Raw genomic sequence first — 13,262 nt, 5'->3', positions numbered from 1 at the left:
TACCCATTTACTCCTACTCTTTGCTTCCTGTCTGCCAACCAGTTCTCAATCCATGTCAGCACACTACCCCCAATCCCATGTGCTTTAACTTTGCACATTAATCTCTTGTGTGGGACCTTGTCGAAAGCCTTCTGAAAGTCCAAATACACCACATCAACTGGTTCTTCCTTGTCCACTCTACTGGAAACATCCACAAAAAATTCCAGAAGATTTGTCAAGCATGATTTCCCTTTCACAAATCCATGCTGACTTGGACCTATCATGTCACCTCTTTCCAAATGCGCTGCTATGACATCCTTAATAATTGATTCCATCATTTTACCCACTACCGATGTCAGGCTGACTGGTCTATAATTCCCTGTTTTCTCTCCCCCTTCTTTTTTAAAAAGTAGGGTTACATTGGCTACCCTCCACTCCATAGGAACTGATCCAGAATCTATGGAATGTTGGAAAATGACTGTCAATGCATCCGCTATTTCCAAGGCCACCTCCTTAAGTACTCTGGGATGGAGTCCATCAGGCCCTGGGAATTTATCAGCCTAAATCCCATCAATTTCCCAACACAATTTCCCGACTAATAAGGATTTCCCTTAGTTCCTCCTCCTTACTAGACCTTCTGACCCCTTTTATATCCGGAAGGTTGTTTATGTCCTCCTTAGTGAATACCGAACCAAAGTACTTGTTCAATTGGTCTGCCATTTCTTTGTTCAACGTTATGACTTCCCATGATTCTGACTGCAGGGGACCTACATTTGTCTTTGCTAACTTTTTTCTCTTTACATATCTATAGAAGCTTTTGCAGTCCATCTTAATGTTCCCTGCAAGCTCCCTCTCGTACTCTATTTTCCCTGCCCTAATCAAACCCTTTGTCCTCCTCTGCTGAGTTCTAAATTTCTCCCAGTCCCCGGCTTCGCTGCTATTTCTGGCCAATTTGTATGCCATCTCCTTGGCTTTAAAACTATCCCTGATTTTCCTTGATAGCCACGGTTGAGCCACCTTCCCTTTTTTATTTTTACGCCAGACAGGGATGTACAATTGTTGTAGTTCATCCATGTGGTCTCTAAATGTCTGCCATTGCCCATCCACTGTCAACCCCTTAAATATCATTCGCCAATCTATCCTAGACAATTCACGCCTCAGACCTTCAAACTTACCCTTCTTTAAGTTCTGGACCTTCCCACGCCCTCCCTGGGTCAAATCACCCCAGCGTGACTCGACCTCTTGTATGAGGGAGGCATTTGCCTTGTCCAAGAACTTCCTCACTCTCTTTTGTCTTTCCATTTGTTCCTCTCCCAGCTCACTGCTCTCGCCAGTGTCAGTCTCCACAGTGTGCTGTGTCGCCTCCTGCACTCCCTCCATTATAGGCACCAAATTTGAGAAAATATCTGGCTGGTAACAGCTAACTTTTTTTTGCACAATTTGCTATAAAGCTCAAAACTCTCCTTCCTACCTCCCAAAGCAGCCAAACAAGCACCCACACCATATCCACACACGCCTCCACTCCCTCTCTGCTCCCTCTCTCTCTGTCTCCTCTTATGCGCATGTAATGATGACCCCCGAACTCCTGACTCACGAGAAATGAACGTTGCCATGCCGTTGCTAAGGACAGTGACACTTTACGGCAGAAGATTTAATGCTAATGCCCATTTCAGATCGCTCGCGGTAATACCCAATTTTTAAAATGGAAACTAGGGGCTTTGAAAATGGGTGACAATCTGGCGCACTGAAAACCCATATTTACCACCCATGCTGAAAATAACGTCTATTTTTGGGCGCTTTGCACAAAAGTGGAAAATCTAGCCCTATGTCCTTTTGCAGATTTTTTGTGTCCTCCTCACACATTGCTTTTCCTCCCATCTTTGTATCATCAACAAACTTGGCTATGTTACACTCAGTCCTTTTTTTCAAGTCATTAATATAGGTTGTAAATAGTTGGGGTCCCAGCACTGATCTCTGCGGCACCCCACTGCTTACTGCTTGTCACCAGAGAATGAACCATTTATCCTGACTCTCTGTTTTCTTTCATTAGCCAATCCTCCATCCATGCTGATATTTTACCCCCAACCCTGTGAACTTTTATCTTGTGCAGTAACCTTTTATGTGGCACCTTGTCAAATGCCTTCCGGAAGTCCAAATACACCACATCCACTGGTTCCCCTTTATCCACCCTGTTCATTACATCCTCGAAGAATTCAAGCAAATTAGTCAAACATGACTTCCCTTTCCTAAATCCATGCTGACTCTGCCTGACCGAATTATGCTTTTCCAAATGTCCTGCTACTGCTTCTTTAATAATGGACTCCAACATTTTCCCAACCACAGATGTTAGGCTAACTGGTCTATAGTTTCCTGCTTTTTGTCTGCCTCCTTTTTTAAATAGGGGCATTACGTTTGCAGTTTTCCAATCTCCTGGGACCTCCCCAGAATCCATGGAATTTTGGTAAATGCATCCACAATCCCTGCCGCTACTTCTCTTAAGACCCAAGGATGCAAGCCATGAGGTCCAGGGGATTTATCCGCCTTTAGTCCCATTATCTTACTGAGTACCACCTCCTTAGTAGCAGTGATTGTGTTAAGTTCCTCCCCCCTATAGCCCCTTGACTATCCACTGTTGGGATATTGTTTGCGTCCTCTACCGTAAAGGCTGATACAAAATACTTGTTCAGAGTTTCTGCCATCTCCATGTTCCCCATTACTAATTCCCCGGCCTCGTCCTCTAAGGGACCAACATTTACTTTAGTCACTCTTTTCCTTTTTATATACCTATAGAAACTCTTGCTATCTGTTTTTATATTTCGTGCTAGTTTACTTTCATAGTCTATCTTCCCTATCTTAATCATTTTTTTAGTCATTCTTTGCTGGTACAGTTTCAGGAAAACATCCTTCAGATATTTATGCCCATCCAGGGAAACATCCTGCAGGTATTGATATATTTCAAGGGAAACAACCAGCACTTCCAGGAGAATACCTGCAGATGTTGATACACTTCCAGTGGAACATGCTGCAGATATTGATACACATCTAGAACAGCATCCTTCAGATATTGATACCCCTCCAGGAGAACATCCTGAAGATATTGATACATTTTGAAGGAAACCTCTACCAACATTGAGACATTTCCAGGATTACATTCTGCAAATATGAATGCACTTTGAGGGTATCATCCAACAGGTATTCATACACTTCTAGGACAACATGTTGCAGATGCTGATACTCTACTAGCACAAAATGCAGCCGATATTAATACACTTCGAGGACAAGATCTTCCAGCTATTGATATACTTCCAGGGATACATGTGGCAGATAATGATAGACTTCCCGGAGAATATCTTGCAGATATTGATACATTTCAAGGGAACCATCCAGCAGATCTTGATGCCCTTCCAGGAGAACATCGTGCAGAGGTTGATACACTTTGACTGAAGCATCCTGAGGATATTGATAAATTTCCAGGGAAACCGCTGCAGATATTAATACAATTCCAGGAGAACTTTCTGCAGAAATTTATACATTTCAATATGTGAAGGAAAACATCCTTCACATATTGATGCACATCCAGAGAAACATCCTGCAGGTATTAATGCAATTCCAGGGAAATATGCTGTGGATATTAATAAACATTGAGGAAAATATCCTACAGATATTCATACATTTCCAGCGAACCATCCAGCAAATATTTAGACACCTCAAGGGAAACATCCTACAAACATCCAGTAATGGGGAACATGGTGATGGCAGAAACTGAACAAATATTTGTATCAGTCTTTATGGTAGAGGACACTAACAATATTCCGACAGTGGATAGTCAAGGGGCTATGGGGGGAGGAACTTTACACAATCACAATCACTAAGGAGGTGGTACTCAGTAAGATAATGGGACTAAAGGCAGCTAAATCCCCTGGACCTCATGGCTTGCATCCTCGAGTGTAAGAGAAGTAGCGGCAGGGATTGTGGATGCATTGGTTGTAATTTTCCAAAATCCCCTGGATTCTGAGGAGGTCCCAGCAGATTGGAAAATTGCAAACGTAATGCCCCTATTTAAAAAAGGAGGCAGACAAAAAGCAGGAAACTATAGACCAGTCAGCCTAACATCTGTGGTTGGGAAAATGTTGGAGTCCATTATTAAAGAAGCAGTAGCAGGACATTTGGAAAAGCAAAATTCGGTCAGGCAGAGTCAGCATGGATTTATGAAGGGGAAGTCATGTTTGACAAATTTGCTGGAATTCTTTGAGGACGTAACGAACAGGGTAGATAAAGGGGAACCAGTGGATGTGGTGTATTTGGACTTCCGGAAGGCATTTGACTAGGTGTCATATAAAAGGTTATTGCACAAGATAAAATTTCATGGGGTGGGGTTAATATATTAGCATGGATAGAAGATCGGCTAACTAACAGAAAACAGAGAGTCTGGATAAATTGTTCATTTTCGGGTTGGCAACCAGTAACTAGTGGGATGCCGCAGGGATCAGTGCTGGGACCTCAACTATTTACAATCTATATTAACAATATAGAAGAAGGGACTGAGTGTAACGTAGCCAAGTTTGCTAATGATACAAAGATGGGAGGAAAAGCAACGTGTGAGCAGGACACAAAAAATCAGCAAAAGGACATCGACAGGCTAAGTGAGTGGGCAAAACTTTTGCAGATGGTGTATAATGTTGGAAAGTGTGAGGTCATGTACTTTGGCAGAAAAATCAAAGAGCAAGTTATTATTTAAATGGAGAAAGATTGCAAAGTGCTGCAGTACAGCGGGACCTGGGGGTACTTGTGCATGAAACACAAAAGAATAGTATGCAGGTACAGCAAGTGATCAGGAAGGCCAATGGAATCTTGGCCTTTATTGCAAAGGGGATGGAGTGTAAAAGCAGGGAAGACTTGCTACAGCTATACAGGGTATTGGTGAAGCCACACCTGGAATACTGCATGCAGTTTTGGTTTCCATATTTACGAAAAGATATACTTGCTTTGTAGACAGTTCAGAGAAGGTTCACTAGGTTGATTCCGGAGATGAGGGGGTTGACTTATCAGGAAAGGTTGAGGAGGTTGGGCCTCTACTCAATGGAATGCAGAAGAATGAGAGGTGATCTTATCGAAACGTATAAGATTATGAGGGGACTTGACCAGGTGGATGCAGAGAGGACGTTTCCACTGATGGGGGAGACTAGACCTAGAGGGCATGATCTTAGAATAAGGGGTCACCCACTTAAACTGAGATGAGGAAAAATTTCTTCTCTCAGAGGGTTGTAAATCTGTGGAATTCGCTGCCTCAGAGAGCTGTGGAAGCTGGAACGTTGAATAAATTTAAGACAGAAATAGACAGTTTCTTAAATGATAAGGTGATAAGGGGTTATGGGGAGCGGGCAGGGAAGTGGAGCTGAGTCCATGATCAGATCAGCCATGATCTTATTGAATGGCGGAGCAGGCTCGAGGGGCCGTATGGCCTACTCCTGTTCCTATTTCTTATGATCTTATGTTCTTAAATATTGATACATTTCCACGGGAATATATTGCAGATATTTATACACTTCCAGGGAAACATCCATCAGATATTGATCTACTTCCAGTAGAATATCCTGCATATATTGATAAAATTACGGGGGAAACATCTCGCAGATATTGATACACATCCAGGGAAACATCCTGCAGATATTGATACACTTCCAGTAGAATATCCTGCAGATATTGTAACCCTTCCAGGAGAACATCCTGCAGATATTGACACACGTCCAGGGAAACATCCTTCAGATATTGATACATTTCCAGGATTTCACCCTGCTGATCTTGATACACTTTCAGGAAAACATCCAGAAGATATTGATACACTTCCAGGAATACATCCTGCAAATATTGATACATTTCTAGGGCACCGTCCAGCTGATATTGATACACTTCTAAGATAAGATCTTCCAGATATTGTTACACTTTCAGGAAAACATCCGGCAGATATTGATACACTACCAGGAGAATATCCTGAAGATATTGATACAATTCCAGGATTGCATCCTGCAGATATTGATACACTTCCAGGAAAACACCCAGTAGATATTGATACACTTCCAGAAGAATATCCTGCAGATGTTGATACAATTGTGGGGAAACATCACGCTCATATTGATACACATCCATGGAAACATCCTGCAGATATTGAGACAATTCCGGGACAATATGCTGCAGATATTGATACACTTACAGGAAAACATTCTGCATATATTTATACACATCCAGTGAACCATCTTGCAGATTGTTATATACCTTGTACAGCCACCAGAGGGATCATCCCCTGGAGTCCCAAAGGATCCCACAATCCCTTGGGAGCACAGATACTTAAGGGGGCCTCACAGGCTGGAGAGGCACTGTGGAGACCTGCAATAAAAGACTAAGGTCACACTTTACTTTGAGCTCACAGTATCCAGTCAGACTCTTTATTCATACATAACAACTGCCGATGAGATACAGATGATGAACCCAACGATGCAGAAAACAGTGGACATCGTGGAGAAATTCTCGGAGGGAGATGATTGGGAAACCTTCATGGAGTGACTCGACCAGTACTTCGTGGCCAATGAGCTGGAAGCAGAAGCAAACTGCCAAATGAAGGGCGATTCTCCTCACAGTCTGCGGGGCACCAACGTATGGCCTCATGAAAAATCTGCTTGCTCCAGCAAAACCCACAGAGGAATCACACGATGATTTGTGCACACTGGTCCAGGAGCATCTGAACCCAAAGGAAAGCGTTCTGATGGCAACGTACCGGTTCTACACCTACAAAAGATCTGAAGGCCAAGAAGTGGCGAGTTATATCACTGGGCTAAGACATTGCGAATTTGAAGGACATTTGGAGCACATGCTCAGAGACTTTTTCGTACTTGGCATTGGCCATGGAATGATACTTAGCAAACTTTTGACTGTAGAGACCCCAACCTTGAGTAAGGCAACAGCGATAGCTCAGGCATTCATTGCCACCAGTGACAACATTAAGCAAATCTCTCAGCACATGAGTGCTGCTACAAGTACTGTGAACAAAATGATGTTGTTTTCAAATCGCAATGTACAAGGCAAGCCCAACATGTCTGCAGCTGCACATCCGCAGATGTCTCAGAGTCCACCATCAAGGGTGATGAATGCAAGGCCATTAACACCTTGTTGGCACTGCAGGGGTGATCATCATTTCCATTCATGCTGTTTCAAAGAGTAAGTTTGCAAGGGATGTGAAACAATGGGACACCTCCAACGTATGTGCAGGCAAGCTGCAAACCCTGTTAATCCTACAAACCACCATGTTGCAGAGGAGAACAGATCCACAGCAGATCATGATGAACCAAAGCCTCAGACCGAGGAGGAAGAGGTATATGGGGTGCACACATTTACCACAAAGTGTCCCCCGATAATGCTGAAGATTGAATTAAATGGACTCCCGGCATCAATGGAGCTGGACACGGGCGTGAGCCAGTCCATAATGACCAAAAAGACTTTCAGAAAATTGTGGTGCAGCAAGACCTCAAGGCCAGTCTTGACTCCCATTCGCATGAAACTGAGAACTTACACAAAGGAACTGATTCCCGTAATCGGCAGTGCTACTGTAAAGGTCTCCTACAATGGGTGGTACCGGGCGATGGTCCCACGCTGCTCGGCAGGAGCTGACTGAGAAAGATACGCTGGAACTGGGATGACGCCGAGCACTCTCGTCCGCTGACGACACTTTGTGTGCCCAAGTATTAAACATGTTCCCTTCGCTTTTCGAACCAGGTATCGGGAAGTTCCAAGGAGCTTCAGTGCAGATCCACCTAATTCTGGGGGCACGACCCATCCATCACAAGGCGAGAGCAGTACTGTACATGATGAGAGAAAGGGTAAAGATCGAGCTAGAATGGCTGCAAAGAGAGGGCCGATTGAATTCAACGAGTGGGCCAGTCTGATTGTTCCAGTCCTCAAGGGAGATGGCACCATCAGAATCTCTGGTGATTACAAAGTAACTATCAATCATTTCTCTCTGCAGGATCAAGACCCACTACCAAAGGCTGATGATCTTTTTGCTATGCTGGCGGGAGGAAAGACGTTCAAGAAGCTGGATTTGACCTCGGCCTACATGATGCAGGAGTTGGAGAAATCATCGAAGGGCCTCACCTGCATCAACATGCACAAAGATCTCTTCATTTATAACAGATGCCCGTTTGGAATTCGATCAGCCACAGCGATATTCCAGAGAAACATGGAAAGCTTACTGAAGTCGTTCCCGTGCACGGTTATCTTCCAGGACGACACCTTGGTTACAGGTCAGGACACAATCGAGCATCTGCAGAACCTGGAGGAGGTTCTTAGTCGACACAACCTCGTGGGGCTCAGGTTAAAATGCTCGAAGTACGTTTTCCTTGCACCTGAAGTGGAGTTCCTGGGGAGAAGAATCACGGCGGGCCCATCAATTCGAAGACGGAGGCAATCGAGAACACAGCGAGGCCACAGAACGTGATGGAGCTGCGGTCATTTTTAGGATTCCTGAACTACTTTGGTAACTTCTTACCGGGTCTCAGCACACTGTTCGAACCACTGCACGCCTTACTGCGTAAAGGAGATGAATGGGTATGGGGCATAAGCCAAGAAAATGCCTTTGTAAATGCTATAAAATTGTTATGCTCAAACAAATTGCTTGCGTTGTATGATCCATGTAAGCAGTTGGTACTAGCATTTGATGCATCGTCGTACAGCGACAGGTGTGTATTGCATGATTGTGGGAAATTGCAACCGGTTGCTTATGCATCCAGAAGTCTGTCTAAGGCTGAGAGAGCCTACAGCATGATTGAAAAAGAAGCATTAGCATGTGTCTCTGGGGTAAAAAAAATATATCAATATCTGTTTGGTCTAAAATTTGAATTGGAAACTGACCATAAGACACCAATATCCCTGTTCTCCGAGAGTAAAGGGATAAATACAAATGCATCGGCCAGCATCCTGAGATGGGTGCTCATGTTGTTCGCTTACAACTATGCCATCCACCACAGGCCAGGCACAGAAAACTGTGCCGATGCTCTCAGTAGGCTGCCATTGCCCACCACGGGGTTGCAAATGGTGCAGCCCGCAGATTTAGTCATGGTTATGGAAGCATTCGAGAGGAAGCAATCACCCGTCACAGTCCAACAGATTAGAACCTGGATGAGCCAGGATGCCTTACTGTCCCTAGTAAAAACTTGTATGCTTCACGGGAGCTGGTCCAGTGTCCCAGTGGAAATGCAGGAAGAGATAAAGCCGTACCAGCAGCGCAAAGATGAAATGTCTATACAGACAGACTGCCTTCTGTGGGGCAATTGGGTAGTGGTCCGCAAGGAGGGCAGAGACACCTTCATCAGTGACCTCCACAGTACCCACCCAGGCATTGTAATGATGAAAGCGATAGCCAGATCCCACGTGTGGTGGCCCGGTATTGATGCGGACTTAGAGTCCTGCGTGCACAGATGTAACACATGCTCGAAGTTAAGCAATGCACCCAGGAGGCGCCACTAAGTTTATGGTCTTGGCCCTCCAAACCGTGGTCCAGGGTACATGTCGACTATGCAGGCCCGTTTTTGGGTAAAATGTTCTTTGTGGTTGTAGATGCGTACTCCAAATGGATTGAATGTGAGATAATGTCGGCAAGCACGTCCGCTGCCACCACTGAAAGCCTGTGGGCCATGTTTGCCATGCACAGACTACCCGATGTCCTTGTGAGCGACAACGGGCCATGTTTCACCAGTGCCGAGTTTAAAGAGTTCATGACCTGTAACGGGATCAAACATGTCACATCTGCCCCGTTCAAACTAGCGTCTAATGGTCAGGCAGAGAGAGCAGAGCAAACTATCAAGCAGGGCTTGAAGAGGGTAACGGAAGGCTCACTGCAGACTCGCCTATCCCGAGTCCTGCTTAGCTACCGCACGAGACCCCACTCGCTCGCTGGGATCGCACCTGCTGAACTGCTCATGAAAAGGGTACTTAAGACAAGGTTCTCGTTAGTTCACCCTGATCTACATGAACAGGTAGAGAGCAGGCGGTTTCAACAAAGTACATATCATGATAGTGCAAATGTGTCACCTGAAATTGAAATCAATGATCCTGTATTTGTATTGAATTATGGATAAGGTCCCAAGTGGCTTCCCGGCACTATCGTGGCCAAAGAGGGGAGCAGGGTGTTTCGGGTCAAACTTTCAAATGGACTCATTCACCGGAAACACTTGGACCAAATCAAACTCAGATTCACGGACTATCCTGAGCAACCCACTTTGGACCCTACCTTCTTTGCTCCCCCAACATACACACCAGTGGCAATCGACACTGCGTTTGGCCACGAAGCAGAACCCATCACCCGCAGCAGCCCAGCAGGACTCACCACACCAGCAGCCCAGCAAGGCCAGCTGCACAGCAGCCTAGTGAGGGCCCAACAAATGATTCACCAAAATCAGCATTTACACTGAGACGATCAACCAGGGCAAGAAGAGCCCCAGATCGACTCACCTTGTAAATAGTTACACTGTTGACTTTGGGGGAGAGGGGGAGTGTTATTATATATGTAAACTTGTATATACCTTATACAGCGACCAGAGGGCTCATCCCCTGGAGTCCTAAGTGATCCCACAATCCCTTGGGAGCACAGGTACTTAAGGAAGCCTCACAGGCTGGAGAGGCACTCTGGAGACTTGCAATTAACGACTAAGGACACACTTTACTTTGAGCTCGCAGTATCCAGTCAGACTCTTTATTCATACATAACACAGATATTGTTACAGTTCCAGGGAAATTTCTTGCAGATATTGAAACCCTTCCAAAAGATCATCCTACAGATATTGATACATGTCCAGTGAGACATCCTGCAGATATTGATACAATTGCAGAAAAACATCTTGCACATATTGATACACATCCAGGGAAACATACTGCAGTTATTGATACACTTCCAGGGTAACATCCTGCAGGTATTAATGCAATTCCAGGAAAATATCCTGCAGATACGGAAACATTCTGTAGATATTCAAAAAACTCCAGTGAAACATCCTGCAGATATTGATACACTTCCAGGGATACATCCTCCAGATATCGATAACCTTCGAGGGAAATATCCTGCAAATATTGATACATTTCCAGAGGAAAATTTTGCATTTATTTATACACTTAAAAGGAAATATCCTCCAGATATTGATACATTTCCAGGGTAACATCCTGCACATTTTGATGCCATTCCAGGGAAACATCTCGCAGCTATTCATACAATTCCAGTGAAAAATTCTGCATATATTTATACACATAAAGTGGAACATCTTGCAGATATTGTTACGCTTCCAGGGAAATTTCCTGCAGATATTGATACAATTCCAGAGAAACTTCCTGCAGGTATTGATATATTTCCAGGGAAACATCCTGCAGATATTGATACACTTCCATGGAAACATCCTGCCGGTTTTATTGCAATTCCAGGGAAATATCCTGCGGATATTAATAAACATTGAGGGAAACATCCTGCAGATATTCATACAATTCAAGCGAACCATCCAACAGATATTTAGACACTTCGAGGGAAACATCCTGCAAATATTGTTACATTTCCAGGGGGAAAGCTCGCAGTTATTGATATCGATGTACATCCAGGGAAATATACTGCAAAATGGGGGGTGGGGGAGGGTAAACAGCTCGAGATTGTGGTCCATATCAGGTAAAATGAGGGATGAGGTCCAAGAGGAAGAATTCAGGGAGCTAGGAAGAAAATTAAAGGGTCAGACCTCAAAGGTAATAATCTCCGGGTTACTACCAGTGCCACGTGGTAATGAGTATAAGAATAGAAGGATAGAGAGGATGAACACGTGGCTGGAAAGTTGGTGTAGGAGGGAGGGCTTTAAATTCTTGAGGCAGTTTGACCGCTTCTGGGGAGATGGGACCTGTACAAACCGGACGGGTTGCACCTCAACAGCGCCGGGACCAATATCCTCACGGGGAGTTTTGCTAGTGCTGTTGGGGAGAGTTTAAATTAGCTTGGCAGGGTGATAGGAACCTGAGAACAAATTCAAAAGGGAAGGAAGTAAAGCAGAACTTGGATAGCAAGAATCTAGAAAGCGAATCTGTAAGACAGAGGAAACAAGGCTGAGTAAGTAGTAAGCAAGGAGGTCTTCCTGTGCTGAATGGTATATACTTTAACGCAAGAAGTATAGCAAATAAGGCGGATGAGCTCAGAGCACAGGTAGATACTTGGAAGTATGACATTATAGCCATTACAGAAACATGACTGAAAGAGGGCAGGTTTGGCAGATCAATATTCCTGGCTACAGGATATTTAGACAAGATAGAGAGGGGGTGTAAGAAGGGGTGGGGGTCGCAATACTGATTAAAGAAACTATTACAGTGGTGAGGAGGGATAATATGTTAAAGGGATCATCAAATGAGGCTATATGGGTCAAATTAAAAAATAAAAAAGGGGCGATCACACTGCTGGGCATGTATTATAGACCCCCAAACAGTGGGTGGGAGATAGAGCAGCAAATATCTAGGCAAATTGCTGTGAAGTCCAAAAACCATAGGGTAGTAATAGTATTTTAACTATCCAAATATTGATTGGGACAAATTTAGTGTAAAGTTTACAGAGGTGCAGCATTCTTGAAATGTATTCAAGAGAAATTTTTAGTCAGTCTGTAGCAAGCCCAACATGAGAGGGGGCAGTCTTGGATTTAGTTTTGGGGAATGAAGCTGGGCAAGTTGAAGGGGTATTAGAGGGAGAACATTGGATGCCAGACAGATTCAAGTTATGGATAAGGACAAGGATAGGCCTGGAATAAAAGTTCCGAATTGGGGAAAAGCTAATTTTGCTAAGTTAAAGAGTGATTTGGCCATAGTGGACTGGAAACAGCTACTTGTGGGTAATTCAGTTTCGGAACAGGGGAGGCATTTAAGGAGGAGATCTGGAAGACTCAGGTCGAACATATGCCCTTAAAGAAAAAGGCTGGGAAAAATAATTCTGGAGCCCCCTGGATGTCTAGGGACTTACAGGGGAGGATTAGGAAAAAAAGGGATGCTTATGTCATATATCAACAGCTAAATACTATAGAAGCATTAGAGGAATAGAGAAAGTTAAGAGGCAAAATTAAAAAGGATATTAGAAATGCTAAGAGAGAGCATGAGAAATTCTTGGCCAGTAAAATTAAGGAAAACCCGAAGATGTTCCAAAAATATATTAAGAGTAAGAGGGTAACTAAAGAAAGGGTAGCGCCTATTGGAGACCATGAGGGTAATGTTTGTGTAGAGATGTTGGTAAG

Source organism: Pristiophorus japonicus, chromosome 3, assembly GCF_044704955.1.
Source record: "Pristiophorus japonicus isolate sPriJap1 chromosome 3, sPriJap1.hap1, whole genome shotgun sequence".
Taxonomy (NCBI): Eukaryota; Metazoa; Chordata; class Chondrichthyes; family Pristiophoridae; genus Pristiophorus; species Pristiophorus japonicus.
Note: the sequence above shows the minus strand (reverse complement) of the source record.